The following is a 12,553-nucleotide window of genomic DNA, read 5'->3' as shown; positions in this document are numbered from 1 at the left end:
TTGACAACCAGATTGTCGACAGACAACTTGTCAAAAAAGACACACGGAACATAGCACTGGTCAACAATACAGCCAGTCCACAGATGAGTTTGCTCAGTCTTCCATTGCTGAGTATGGGGCTATGTTTCTAACTTGGTTTGCAGAGTCACAGTCAATAACTGTGGGGTTTTTTTCACCTTTCCTTTCAAATACTACATTTGGACCCTTTCTGTTTATTACAGTCCTCATCTGAATTTTCAGATAGAAACTGAGCGTTCTCAGCATATTTCTATACTGGCAAGTCCCAATATCGGCTGATGGAGACAAATTTAGCCCTTCTGTTCACTGGGCAATGTTATTTAGATTGCAGGAAGGATTAATTTTTCCTGGTGCAGGTTTATGTTCATGGTACCTATCTTTACTTCCACAGTAGGAAAATTACCATATTCCTACACATATTATCATTTCCCCCATCACAAAAATGTCCATTTAAAAGCTGTTTTGATCTTTTGGATAAGTGCCTTGATTTAAAATAATAGCAAAAAAAGTAAAATTAAGCCTCTATGCTCAGCAGTGCATGAATGACAAATCTGTTGTAGTTTGGAGTATATTTTAAGAAACTCCTTTTAAACCTCTTAAAGCAAATTTACATATGCTCAGAAAAGATATTACACCCTGGGAAAGTGAGCAGCATAATTTATTTCCCTGTGCTACTGATATCGTTGTGTTTATACAGAGACTGCATAATACATTTTATACTTTTTTGAACTGGTATCATATGTATTTCTTACAATCTAAGAGGTTTTAAAAATGCATCTCTATTTAAGGGTAGTTAATATCTGCATGCTGCTTTCTAACCCACCTAGGAATCTGAACTAATTCTCCTCTGGTTCATTTTAGAATGAAGCAGACACTGTTAATTTCACCCAATTGTGATTCTAAACAATACATTGGGTGTGCTCAAAATTTGGGATTCCCCCCACCCCCGTTTCCCCCCCCCCCAAATCAAAGAAAACAAATAATTAAGACAAGGGGTAGATATCAGCATAGGAGGTATGAATACTCAGCCTCATATGCAGCAGCCTAATCCAGATCCATGAATCACCTAGACTAGGGATCAGGATACTGTGGCTTCTAGATGTTGCTGAACTCAGCATCAGCTGGCATGGCCAATGGCCAGGAATGATGGGAGGTGTAATGCAGCAGTATCTGGAGGGTTTGTTTCTGATCTAGATCAGTTTTGACCCATGTGTGTGTTTGTGGTGGAGAATTCTTGGGCAAGATGCTCTGTCTGCTTGTCCCTCACCACTAAGAGGCTGAGTTTAGGCAAGCAAACAGGCAATGTTACCTGCTGCTACTTCTCCTTTACAAAGGAAGAAAAGTAGGTCAGTAAGTAGCCAAGGCAAGAGGAGGAACACTGGGGTTGTATGAATGCATCTTGCATTTGCCACAAGCAGCGCTGTTTCCAGCCCAATGTACTTCGGCTTCTGCGAAAACATTGTTCGGCTTGCTGTCTGCTGATGCCAAACCTAATGCAATTATTTATATGTGACCATTATGTGAGGCCACACCATTCAATTCAATGGAAGGGAACATCAAGGAAAGGGGGTCAGGAATGCCATCACTCACATTACACTTATGAACTTTTAAAAACCAATGGAAGTAAAGACCCATCACATTCACTTGCCAGATTTCTGCTCTGGGTTGGGAATGAACACATTAACTGATGCTGTTCCAGTGCTGTTTCCAAAGCTGTTTGAATTCTCCACTATTTTTAAATAGCACCAAGACCAGGGAGCTCCTGGTGACCAGCAGTGAGCCCCACATCTAGGTGTGGGTCTCAGCAGATGCCCAACAATGTCAACCCTTAATTCTGGACCTGATGTTGAACGTTACTGACACCACACTAAAAGGCAGCTATTTAATATTTCAGGAGGAGGCTTCTTTGGGAAGAAAGTGGTTTGGATTCAACACACTTGGTGGATTGTACTGTAGATTGAGCTGAAAGCTACAGATGTCAGCAGTGGCAATTTCCCTCATAAAAGAGTCTGTGCTCAAGGCTTGACTGCCCCACAACTCTCACCAGCCAACCAAAGCTTCCCTAGCTTGGTTGCTGCCAGACCTCTCCAGAATTCCTTTACATAAGCAATGCTTTCTCAAGGAACAGAGATAAAAGTTTAAATAAGATTTTTTTCTATAACTGTAGTTCTTAAGAAAGTTTCCAAAGAGCTAAACATGCATACCCATTATTTCTTTGGCAAGTCCACAGAGAACAGCAAGCTGACCAATTCAAATCAGCTTGCTGAACTCAACTGAGGCCTACAAAATAACACTGGAAGAAGCAACCAGTTACCTTCTGCTCTGTATGTAGAGGGACTGAAAGCAACTTGGCCGAAACCAGAAAACACATCTGTGGTAAAAATTGTTAAACGCGCAGAATGAGTTCATAGCAGATAATCCTGATTCAGAAAAAGGTAAAACAATGGGGGGCATTGTAAATGATGGAGGGGTGGCCTCATTTTGACACCAGATAGCCCTAGGTTTGCTTAGTAGGTCATCTTAGGCAAGGCAATTAATGTAATCTCCCCCAGCCCTTCATTCTTTCACTAACCAAAGTTCCAGAAGTCTTTTCCATAAGTCAACTCCCCCCCCCCCATTTTTTTTAACATAATAGCTGGTGATTAAATCCATCTGCAATAGTACATCCATGCAGCACATGAAGTGGTCAGTGAGATTGCACCTCTCTTCCCCGGGCCAAATAGCAAGTGCTCTGGAACCCTGATTTCAAATGCATTTAGGAGGGTGAAAAGGTGAGCTTTTGTGAGTACAGCTCTCCACAGGGAAGTTTCCCATGCAACCCCTAAAATCTGACCATGCCAGATTATGAACTAGTTCTTTTTTTTTCTTGAAGAAATTCCATGGATCTTTATCACCTTGGATGATCCAATTTTACCTGACAACAAGGCTTAATAGATTTATTTCACAAGCCATTGTTGACAACATACATGCCAAGTGTGACCTGTCACTGGGCACCATTCAATGAGTAGGTAGTTGAAACCAAATCCCATTGTAAGCCATAGGTTTAGAATACTCAGGTCTGTAACTAATGCTCCATTTCCACCCAGGGATTGCTCTTTAATCTAGCAGAAGTTTCCAAGAGCAGAAGTAGGGGAAGTAAGTCATTTATTTACTGATTCCCTTTCCTTCTGCAATCTCTGGTGACCTTCTCCGTCTGTTGTAGAGTAGACTTTCCAAAATATCATAGGGGTGGCTTGGAAAGCTTTAGAAGAAAAGCGAACTTGAGGAAATCATAGCCCTTCCCCTTTCATTCATGGAAGTCTCTGCTGAATCAAAGAACTTCCCATGAATGGAGAGCACTGAGAAGCACGAACTCCACTGAGATTTAGACATAGGGCTCATATACACTTCTGCTTGTGCCATACCTAGAAAGCACGGTTCCAAGCAGCTTTCTGCTTGTTTTGTGACTTCTGGCCATAGGCCCAAGCAGTTTCAATTTTGCCTTTGGTCTGCTGCATTCCCCCACCCTTTAGTGGTAAATTCGAGCGAACGCCAATCCTCAGAAAACCCTCTTGCCATTTGTTCTGATTCAGCTGGTTTTCCCAGGGGAAAGTAGTGGAGCAAATGGAAGTGCAGGTGAGTGCATCGTTAACTCTGGCTGCATTTATTTGTTAAGCTTGCGCCACACTCTTCATCTAAAGAGCTCAGTGCAGCTTACATATGCCTCCCCGGTGTGGTCTTCCACCTACACACCTGGACTGCGACCATCTACTTCAGTGGGAGTGATAGGACATTTCTCCCACTGAATGGAAATAATTTCCATGCAGAAATAAATAGGTATGCCATCTGAATTTCTGAAAAATACACAGCTAGTGTATCCCGACTAACATATCACCCTGTGTAGTCACGGCAATCATACTTTAAATGAGACAGTATGCATGCTTCTCCCCCTCTATTCATAAATTGGGAATGGCAGGTAAAGTGACCTTGAATGTGCCTACCTGGGTGCAGGATTGCATCTTTAAGCTGTGAGCCTACAAACAAATCCCACTGAAGCCAAGGGGATTTCTTTCCAAGTCTGTCTGCTTAAAATCAAAGCATCCTGATAGTTTTGAGACTATCAGTATATTTGCTTTAGATTTTATTGGCAGACTTGTACTGTTTTGTCAGTAGGGAACCTTATTTGGGGTTAGCTAGGGCCAAACTAAATGTTAAATGCAGGAATTTACTGCATTTAAACACAGAACTACACTGGTCACAAAGGAGGAGGAGCCTAGGGGAGGTATCTGAGTTTAGAAAGCAAAGAGGTGCATGTCTGATGCATGCGGAGATCTTCCCACAACTTTCCTCCTTCACTGATCTCCAATACCAGAAATGGCTTCCGTGCAGGGAGGGTGAAGGGAAAGCACTTGGAAGCAGGGAGATTACAGGGATGTAAGCAGTGGCAAGCTCTTTCCATGTAAGCAGGGAATTCCTTATTTAAACTCACGAAACTGGCCATTAAATCTAGTCTGGCTCTTGTCTTTGTCAGAGTGTCTCTATGCCTACTCTCTGACAAAGTAGCCAGCAACAAGGATTTCTAATTTTCTGAATGTGGGACATCTGATTAGGAATATTGGACTCAGTTCCAAAAAGTGTTGGCATGCATAGATGATAGATAGATGACAGATAGATAGATAGATGATAGATAGATAGATAGATAGATAGATAGATAGATAGATAGAGATAGGTGATAGATATAACAATAACTAAATAAACAATATTACAAATATGCGGGGAAACTATTAAAACAGTGCCAAAAGAGATATGAACGGGATTGTGAAAATAAGAAAACAATAAATACTTAGATAGATTATAGATTGATTTTCCAAACTCTAAGAAATGTGTTAGGCATTAAGTACAGCAAAGTTTGTTCTTTTTTTGATGCCAGGTCAAAACTTGTCTGTTTGTCCTCTGGGTGTATTAGCTGCATAGTCTCTCTTTACTGCCTCTGAAAGTTGTTTTGACTGCTTGTTTGCTGTTCAGTTTCATGGCTGTTATTTACGGTTGTATAACCATCTTCGGTCTCATTTTGTACACCTCCCTGATATCTAATTGACAAAGGGGCAGTTATCAGAAATCTCATAATAAATAAACAATAAGAGAAAATAAATAAAAGATAACGGAGGCGGAAAAGATGAAAGGGAAAAAACTAAATGAGGGGCTAGTTTTGTGAATTCTACCTTCCCCCTACAGTGCTGATGAAAGAAGGCGGGAGGGTAGAGGGAGAGGGAGAATGCCAGAAAGAATGCAATTTATTCCCTGTACAAAACAATAGCAGCTCCAGAAACTGTGTTCCTTTCTGGAGGGCCAATTGTATCAGCCAGAAATGCTGCACAACATGAAGGAAGGTCTATTATCCTTCTTCCCATTTGCTTCTCTGCACTGAATTAACAGTAGAATTTGACTAACAACAGCACTTGGTCCCCTACGCCTCAGTCTGAAACAATCTGCCAATCATTTTTTGTTGAAGGGTACAGAATCTGACATGGACTCAAAGCCAGTGTTGGGATGAATGAAACTGAGACCATAGCACGTCTCGATCCATCATGACAGTGCTGTATGGTGCAGAAGGCTATTCTTAACAAATATCCGTGAGCACCATTGGAGGCCACAATCCCAGGCACATTATTTACTGTGCAACTGATGTTTCTTTGTACTTTTTTTTTAAAAAAAGAACTCCCTTCATCACAGTGTTCTCGTTGCCTCTGATGAAAAAATAATGACTTTTTCCTCACATTTTGTGCTTTAAAAAAACAAAAACAGAGGTCCTGATCCACAGATCCTTACAGATGTTTCTGTGTGCAGAGATCTCCATGCATGTAATTTCTAAATGGAAGGTCAACAATGTCACCTTTAACAGCTCCATCAACTGATGGAAGGAGGAACAGAGGCCTGGATTTAATCTCCTACCTGCCCCAACATTGTTCTTGGCACTGTCACTGAGGACTGCTCCAACCATCTGGGAAGGGTGTATGTATGTATGTATGTATGTATGTGTGCAGGCACATGTGTCACATTGAATTCAGGAGGCTTTAAAAAAGCACCCCAAGCAACTTTTGGGGGTGTACAAATACAGTGGATCTATCTCATAACTTTCAACTCAATCTGCTACTAGTTATACCGAAAGAGTGATTCATGCAAACAGCTATCCTCCTAGAGTGGATATTTACCAATTGTCTATCAAAGTTGGAATCAAATGCCAGTAGCAGTGACTTTAATGTGATAGTTCATGACCTTACATTGGTTCAGGAGATGGAATAGAGCATTTTGTGGTTTTCTTTGCAAGTGTCAGTAAAGGATCATTAGTCTTGTTGATTTCAATGGGACCAGCATCCAGGTCTGTAATAACTTAAGCCATAATTTTAGATTTTAAAGTTCCACTGTAATCAATGCCCTACTATTAAGAAGCAGAGAGTCATGGGATCAGAGCTGAAGTCTCACCAATATCCAATATCTGCCAGAGGAAGCCTCCATTTGATCAGACTCCCTTCCCTGAACCCAGGATTCAGCACATTATGAACCTTGAAGCAACCATGTGTGTGCCATGCTTCCAGCGATCTGAATTTTCTGCTTGGGCTTCTAAAATGTACACTGTCTTCTCTCCTTTCAAAGCCACTGTAATATCACTGCAGTGCTTGCCCAACATCACATTATGTCATGCTTTGGTGTACTGTATGCTGAAGCACCACATTCACCAATTATATTGGGGACATACTCTCTAAATTTCTGAAACATATTCTGAAGATCAGGGAAACTGCTGCATCTTTGATCTATGAGCTACCCACTCATATGTGAGGTTGATCAAGTGCATGGATAAGTCTCGTGACAAAAGAAAGAGGCCCAAGAATGTGCAGGAGCCACTTATTAAGACAGAACCAGAAGATTTGTTCATTGTCATTCAATAGGGGTTAAATTATCTAGACTGTGCCTGAATTAAATAGTTAAGGGCTGAGACCAGTTTCACTAAAACCAGAGGGAAAGAATAGCTAGAGTATTTCATTGTACAGAGACCGATGGAACAGAAATCTCAACAGAGGTATAAGCTTATTTAGGTTTATAGATATGTTAGGCGGTGAAGTAAATTCTAACTCATTGAGATCAGGAAAGGGCTTTGAGCACCTTCCAAAAGAGGTTGTATAAATAACAAAAAATATATAAAACAAGTGTTCTGTTGCTCCAACCCATTACAATCTTTCTTTCGACATGTAAGCAATTCAGTCAGAAGAGGGAAAGATTAATGTGCAAATGTAGGTTGGTGCAAAAGGAATTAAAACAAAATTAGTTGTTACACCATAGTTGGTAACTATGTAAACATTTCCTGTTTATTAAGATACAGTTAGATTTCAGAGATAATACAATATTGTGCTGCTTTAGCGCTTGTTCTCTTTCTTTTACTTTTCTGTATTTTAAAGACGGTATCACAATTGTTCACCTTTTTTGTCATCTGCTGGAACATTCCACTTCTCTCTGTCTTCCATTTGGATGGTATCAGTCAGTAATTACAGTTCACATATACTGTAGTTTAGTGAAGCTGTAAAGAATTGGTTTTTTTAAAAAAAATAAATCCCTGGCAAAGCAGTATCCCATTACATCACTGCTTCACATGCATTCATTCTCTTCAATATTGTTGGCTATTTCAGGTTAACTACCAAAATTATTTGCCTGAGAAGCGAGATTTAATTGTCTTACAACTACCTCTGTGAAATACAATAGGGATAACAAGTACCCATTGATTATACTATTGGATAGAAAAAGGGACTCTTATTCTTGCATTTTTCATTCATTTTGTCATTGCATTCTCTTTGAAAGAGACCAAATGGGTCTCAGCAGGTGAAAGCAAAGAAATGTGAAAGGGCCCCTTTGATGAATGACAATAACACAACTGCCCTCCTCTCTCCTTTAACCCCCTCCCCTCATTTTTTGGGAGATTATAAAACCGTATTAAATCATGCCCTGTTCGATATTGATTGAGAGGGAGCTAAACTAAAACCAACAATAGTAGACTGAATCAGAGAATTGCAATTTCTTCAATGGGCACTAAATCCAGCTAACCTCCCAGTGCTTTTTTCCCTATGCAGGCACTTAATAAATAAATAAAACTATTTACTTACCATTAAACTATTATATAAGGAACAAATTTACATTTGTGCCAGCATCACCAGTTACAGCCGTGTCAACATCTTGCAACAGTAACTGCAAGAAGCTGTGCCCACAATCTTATAGGTGGAAAATTCAAGTCAAATTTGAAGGAAGGGAAATTTGAAATATTCGTAACACCTGTTGCTGAGTTCAAAAGAAGTACAAAGCATTTTTAAAACTACAAAAATATATGTGGTTCAGAAAGGCAGAATAATATTTGATGTTAGACCTAGATAATATTTGATGTTAGACCAATTGTGTTTCAAGGCTATTTATTGTAGACATCAGTATTCACTATGTGACAATCAGTTTGGTCTTGCTTGAATATGTTAGCTTAGAGGAGCTCTTCATGATAACATTGGGTGTTAATTTACGGTGAGTGGAGGACACCCCCCCCCTTATTATCACAATGCCTTTCAAACTGTAGGTGCAAATAACATAATAAAGCAAAAAAAAAAAAGTTCTTACATCATACCAAAGTCAATGCCAGTGCTTTTAATCTGAATGTGCTGTTTCTCAAGCTATAGACTTGAGCTGTAAAGGTCTTTTCCATATTTTTCACTCTTACGTGTGTATCAGAAATTACAGCAGTTCTCTGTCAGAGGTAATTCCTGAGCATAGTTTACAATGTGAGGGGGAAAAATACTGATTTAAACAATCCATTTCCAAATAGACATTGTATTATGCCATGATAATAAGTGATGGCTAGATTCAACAAAATGTTCTGAAGTGATACTTCTCAAATTAGCCATTAGTGCAGAATGAAATAATTGTTCAGATAATAATGATACCAATATTAATTCTGTTCCTAGTATGTAAAGATAAGGGCTTTTGGGGTATTTATTATTAATAGACTTATTTGAAAGAACAGCACACAGAGAGCCAGGGAGGGGGAGCATATAAAAAGCTTTCCCCAGTAGTCAGCAGCACAGTTATAAAAATTAAGAAAATGAAGCAAAGTAGTCCAGCATTCAAAGAAAAATATGTGTCACCTTTCTAATAGCTAAAATGTTTTGATGTTTGATGGTTAGAAACCCTTCAAATATGCACTCATCAATGAGGTGATTCATGATATCCATGCAGAAAGTATATTAAGACTTTTGCTGCTACTAACATGCTGCATGTTTAAAATATTAGTATCAAAAAACATCTGACAGATAAAAATCTTTGGAAGGATAGAAAATACTGCAGTGATAAAAAGAAGTGTGATGAGACATGAAAGAGCTGCATACAAAGCAAGATGCTTTTGAGAGGAACACATACAAAAGAAAAGAATTAATTATCTTTTCACCATATGTTTATGACTGTATTGATTTTTTTGATTGATCTATATGCTTTTTTTTTACTCTGTTTACTCTGTTTCTTTTTGCCTCTGTTTATTTACTTTCCTCATGTGACATCTATCGGTGTTCACCTTTGATTTCGTTCAATGCCTGTTGCAATACTTCCATCCAGCAATACTTTTTCTGTGGAATGCGCATCATTAATAAATATTTTGGTTATGAGCTAAATGTGAAGGTTGAAACCACTTGTAATTGCATTTGGCTCTTAACAACAAAAAGATGCATAGAGCAATGGCAGGTTTTGAAGCTTCTAGTGCCGAAACTGCAGTGGTTCTCTTTGACACAGTTTCCTAAGCAAATTTTTTATAAATATAGCATACCAGCTACAGAGCTTTAATTTCTTAAAATGCCACTCAGGATGAACTGGCTGAATTATAATGCTAATTGTATTTTAATTTGATTTGACTTTTCAAAGGAAGATACAGCATGCTAGGTTTCTATTAATAATTATCAAGGTGTGGGGAGGTGGTTGTGCAAGCTTCATGTGCCTTATTTTTCAGATTGTGCAAAAAATGTGTTAATTCTTCTCTTGTCCAGTTCCTTGCAAAAATGTTCCTGTGCCTTACCTAAACAAGCCTAAGCTACCTAAAAATGCACCTGTCCTCTACCTAAATAATAAATTCTGGAGGAAAGAAGACTCTCGCAGTTTTTTTGTTCCTCGTTGTCTAGAAATAGACACACCTTCCTTCCAAATTACATTATGTATGCTGAGAAATACAGTCGTCAACTAATTGAGGATAAGCCGTAATGAACTATTGTGCTTGTCCTTATTGCCTACCAATTATCTATGGTGATTATAATTAGGACCAATTTTTTTTTCTTGGGAGTGTTTGGGCAATCATCATTTGCTTATGGGTGCGTTGTTGTTGTGCTACATTTTGACATTGTTCTCCGGATATGATCAAGGGAAATATAGTCTAGATTGTGTGTGTTGCAATGAATACATGCTTCGTCTACATTTAGTGTTTGAAAAGACATTCGATGTATTTAATAGAGTGATGGCCACCACCTAGGATGCCTTTGAAAGAGAATTAGACAAATTTATGGAGGATACGACTATCAGTGACTATGAGGCCTTGCCACCCTGGACACCTTCAGAAGGACGGGTGGGATGTAAACTGGATAAACAATAACAATCATGATGGGTATGTTTCTGCCTCCATTGTCAGAAGCCTCCTGAAGTTAAGTTCTGGGAATCATGAGTTGGGAGAACGCTGTTGCACCCAGTCCTGCTTGCTGGCTCACCAGAGTGGTACATGCTCTGGTTATCTTCCGCTTGGACTACTGTGATGTGCTCTATGTTTGAAGGTGACTTAGAAACTAATTCAAAATGCAGCTGCCAGACTGGTGACTGGGAGCAGCTGCCAGGACACTGGTTTTTAAAGGATCTACATTGGTTCCCAGTACATTTCCGAGCATAATTTAAAGTGTTGGTGCTGACTTTTAAAGCCTTAAACGACTTTGGCTCTGTGTACCTGAAGGAACGTCTCTACCACCATTGTTCAGCCTGGAGACTGAGGTCTAGCTCCAAGGGCCTTCTAGCGGTTCCTTTACTGTGAGAAGTGAGGTTGCAGGGAACCAGGCAAAGAGCCTTCTCAGTAGTTGTGTTCACCCTGTGGAACGCCCTCCCATCAGATGTCAAGGAAACAACTACAGTCATACCTCTTGTTGCGTTTGCTTCACGTTGCGGCTTTTCGGGTTGCGAACGCAGCAAAGCATTCTGCACACTTTGCACATGCACAAAAGTGCTCTATCGTGCTCTGCGCTTGTGCAGAAGCGCTGCTCTAGTTGCAGACTTTTTGGGGTGCGAACGGCAGTGGCGTAGCGTGGGTTCTCAGCACCCGGGGCAAGGCAAGTAATTTGCGCCCCCTAACCCGGGGCAAGGCAAGTAATTTGCGCCCCTATCGAGTCTCTTCCGTGCCCCCCCCAGATGTTGCGCCAGGTGCAGCAGGCCCCCCTGCACCCCCCCACGCTACGCCACTGCTCCCACCACAAGTCTTCAGGACAGCCATCCGAAGGCTGGCGCGGGGAGAAGGTCTCTCCGCCCCACCGCCAGGCTTTGGAGCAGCCTTCCGAAGCCTGGCGGCAGGAGGAGGTCTCTCCGCCCCACTGCCAGGCTTTGGAGCAGCCTTCTGAAGGCTGGCGCGGGGAGAAGGTCTCTCCGCCCCACCGCCAGGCTTCGGAGGAGGTCCGAGGACAGTGGGGTTCCTGCTTCCTCCAGGAGGGCCGGCCAAACGCGCCCCCCAAATGTTGCGCCCGGTGCGGCCGGCACCCCTGGCACCCCCCACGCTACGCCACTGGCGAACGGCGCCCCAGAATGGATCGCAACTAGAGGCACCACTGTATCTGACTTTTAGAAGACATCTGAAGGTAGCCCTGTATAGGGAAATTTTTTATGTTTGATGTCTTACTGTGTTTTAATTTGTTGGAAGCCTCCCAGAGTGGCTGGAGCAACCCAGTCAGATGGGCGGCATATAAATAATAAAAATATTATTATTTATTTATTATTATGGCTTCCCATGGACAAGGACCTTTGGCCTGATCCAGCTCTTCTTATGCTTTTATTCTGAGACAGCCAGTTTGGTGTGTGAGAGAAAACCATTCACAATTTCTTTAAGTTTTAAACAGATTAGAGATTGTTCACAACAACAAACAAAAGTCATCTTCAATACCCATAAATGTAAACACCTGATTAATCATGTTTTCATCTCTTGCAGACATCCTTATGCCACTGAAACTGAAGCAGGCCGCTGAATTCAACCCAAGCATTTAACACCACTGCAGCCTGAATACCAGGTTTGGGCAACATAAAATAAAAAATATTCATGTGTAGTTATGTATTTTTCTGGAGGGCAATCAACCCCAGAAGCCAGTCAGGTAAGTGGAAGAATTTTGGATTGATATCTAATGGGAATAAACATGATTCCCGCTTCATGTGCCAGGTATGTGCACAGATATGTGCTTGTCCACAGAGTATCTTCTGACAAATACTCAATATTTGATTAGGATGCATGTGCTGCCCACGCTACCAC

At 40.8% G+C, this 12,553-nt stretch overlaps 1 long non-coding RNA gene across 5 annotated transcripts in view; it reads left to right on the top strand.

Moving 5' to 3' along the window:
* LOC310688755 overlaps window positions 1–12,553 on the top strand; it is a 133,767-nt gene that overhangs the window by 69,305 nt on the left and 51,909 nt on the right. For 3 of the 5 annotated variants that reach the window (XR_014517145.1, XR_014517147.1, XR_014517148.1), the window contains one exon: window positions 12,239–12,398. This is a non-coding gene — a long non-coding RNA (uncharacterized lncRNA). The remainder of the gene's footprint in view (window positions 1–12,238; window positions 12,399–12,553) is intronic. The other 2 variants (XR_014517144.1, XR_014517146.1) reach the window with 1 other exon arrangement.

The sequence above is a fragment of the Podarcis liolepis genome (assembly GCF_965112155.1).
Source record: "Podarcis liolepis genome assembly, chromosome: 11".
Lineage (NCBI taxonomy): Eukaryota > Metazoa > Chordata > Lepidosauria > Squamata > Lacertidae > Podarcis > Podarcis liolepis.
Note: the sequence above shows the minus strand (reverse complement) of the source record. Positions and strands in the feature narration are given on the sequence as shown.